This window comes from Ochotona curzoniae, unplaced genomic scaffold, assembly GCF_017591425.1.
Source record: "Ochotona curzoniae isolate NIBS_2020 unplaced genomic scaffold, NIBS_Ocur_1.0 contig_430, whole genome shotgun sequence".
NCBI lineage: Eukaryota > Metazoa > Chordata > Mammalia > Lagomorpha > Ochotonidae > Ochotona > Ochotona curzoniae.
In genome coordinates, this window is record NW_024466219.1 from 12,103,422 (window position 1) to 12,106,376 (window position 2,955).

Genomic DNA, 2,955 nt, shown 5'->3' on the forward strand with positions numbered 1-2,955 from the left:
CCCTCTGCACTCTGGGATGGTCCTGCCTGAGCCCACTTCAGCCAACCTGCAAAGACAGAGAGCCCGGAATTCCAAGGAGGTGGGAGCGGGACGAGCTCCCCCAGAAGGACATGGAATCCCTGAGGAAGGAAGAGAAAGGCATGGCTGAGCAGGAGGACAGCGAGGACCCTCCAGGACCCTTGCTGGAGTTGTTTCTTTCTTCTATACCTGAAAGAGCTTGCTAGAAACCAGCTCCTGTTCACCCGGCCCAGACCCCATTGCAAGGGGCAGGCAGAGTCACACCTGCTGTGAGCAGAAGACGTGGGTGAGGGTGTGGGCTTTGAGGGTACTGGTGGGGGTGCCTCCCCATCCCTTATTAAATGGAAGCAAATTCGGATGCATCTCCTATATGTTCCTTCAGGGATGGGGCGGGTGGGCATGGAGGGACGGTTCTCCAAAGCAAAGCCATTGGGTGGGGCAGGCAGTAGGGTTTGACACGGGTCACAGGTGGGACCACGGCCTCTGTTTCCCAGAAGCCCTTCTGTGTGACTCACTATGACTTCTGTACTGTCAAGCACCTGGGAACGACTCTCGAGTCCCCAGCGGCCAGCGGGAAAGGGAAAACAGGAAGGGTGAGCCGACCAGCCCCAGGGCCAGCAGGGTCCCATCCCTGACAGGTGCAGGCTAGGAAAGGCCCTCAGTCAGGCTCTGAGGGACTTGGCTGGCCTCTCCCCAAGCATGTCTCAGGACAGGTCCTGAAGGTGTTTGGTTCCTGGAATTCTTGGGCTTCCCATCCCACGGGCTAGACTGTGTGGGGTTGCTTGCATCCCTTGGGGGGGGGGGGCAGGATGCCAGAGGCACAGACCCTGAGCGGCCACAGGCCAGGCTGGCTTCTGCACTTACGGTTTCACCCAGAGGTTCCTGACTGCGCTGGGGGTCAGGGTCAGATCCCTGCAGGGGAGCTTCACTGAGGAGCTCCCTGGGTGCCCATCTTCACTGCAGTTTAAGACAATGAGCTGGTCTGAGCCTCAGCTGCCAGTTAGGACCAGGACTGTCTGGGTCCCACAGTGAGTCCATGACTGGGAACTTTCAGCTTGCCTGCCATTCATTGCTCTCTCCGCCCTGGGCAAGCTCCTGAACGGTTCAAACCCCTCATTTTACCCTCCCCTCTTCCAGCACCACCACTTCCTGCCATTCCAGGTATGACCACCAGATGGCAGCACAGACTTGTGGAGAAACCACGACATAGGGGTGGTGCACCTCGCTCCTGGCAGGTTTTAAGACAGAACAGCGAAGGTGCTGGGGCAGCAACAAGCCTAGTGACAGGTTCTTCCCCTAGTGTCCTTCCTTGAGTCTCTAGGGAAAACTGACGCTGGTCCTAGGAGCTTTGTGCCTGGTCCTAGGCACTACAGAGTCCCTTCCCATTCTGTCTTCCTAGGTCCTTAGCCTGGACAGACCCTCAGTGGGCCTCCAGCTTTGAACACTGTGGAGAAGAGATTCCATGGGGAAGTCAGGTTTATGGTAGATGACAGGTGCACAGGAGTCCTGGGTGTCTGGCACTCCTCCTTCCCCTCCCCCACACTCACACCTGCTGGTCCTGCTCAACAGTTTCTCTCTCTGCTGCCCATGTCAGGATCTAACCTTCCTGTCTTGTTCCTCTGTCCCTCCTGGGCACTGGGTCAGAGAGCAGACGTCAGGCCTCCCAGGGTATGAACAGATGGTGGGACAGCCTGGACAGGCCACAGAACCATGGATGAAGCTGAGGCCGAGGGAGCTGTGACAGGCCATACTAGGAGGCTCAGGCCTGGAGCTGGCACTGGGTTTCCTCCCACCACATGCATCTCAGCTGGGGGAGCAGGCAGGGCTGGCCAGGCGGGAGGAGCGACCCTTCTAGGAGTGGCCTGGGCTGCTGACAGCTCCGTCACACCCCTCAGTCGCAGAGTTTTGGGTGAGGCGCCTGGCATTTTTGGGGCACAGGAGTGGCCAGGGTGGGGTGCCCAGGGGAAGGGGGTGGCCAGAACCAGCTGCCAGCACATGTGGCTGGGCAGCTTCTCCCAGCCCTGGTGGCTGCCCCCTGCGTCTCAACCCCCAACACGGTCACCTCTGCACCCTAATAACACAGCCCTGTCTGCTTGTCCCCTCCCTCCAAGAGCCCCCACCCCAGGGATGCAAAGCTGGATCATGTGCAGGTGCCAAGCTGAGCACAATGGGCACGGTGGAGGTAGGGGGTACAGAGCTAGATGGAGGCAGGGCTGCGGGGGCAAGAGCTGCTCCTGCTGATAGACCCTGCTGGCTGAGCTCTCAGGGTGCCCGTGGTCGATCTGCCTGCCTTCAGAGGCGAGCAGTGTGTTCCTAGCATGCGAGGGGCCATGTGGGCTCCTCCTGGCACCATGTCAAGTCCGGCCAGGAACTGGGGATGCCCTGGGCCACTCTGCCACTCTCTGGTGAGTTTCCCATGGTGGTCTGCAGCAGGCAGTTACAATGATCGGGGGTCATAGTGGAGGGGTCTGGCCCCAGGAAGGACAGGTTGGTGTGCTCACCAATCCCAGGTGAAAGAAGAGGAGCTTGCTTGTTGCCCACCCTCCCCCAGGGAGCTGTCCCCAGAGCCTCTTCTCCTGCAGGAGACCGAACCTACTAGGGTCTCCTTGGGCCTGGACTGCACTCCCCCAATCCCATGCCTCGATTCCCCAGTAAAAGTGCACTGGGTACGTGAATGGCTCGGGGCAGGACTGCCTCCTTTCACCCCACCCCTGGGCCTGGCTGGGTGGGGGCTGGTGTGGCTGCCAAGCGGGGCTGCTGTCCCCTGGCAGCCACCCCTGCCCGCCCCCCACCCCTTGCCTGCGTCAGGGGAGCTGTCAGCGCTTGCCCCCAGCTTCCTGAGCGATGACACACGGCTCCCAGCCCGCTCCCCAGGCCGCTGGCAGCTCACACCCCTGTCATCCTGGACAGCGGCAGCTGGGGTGGTCCTGAACCCTT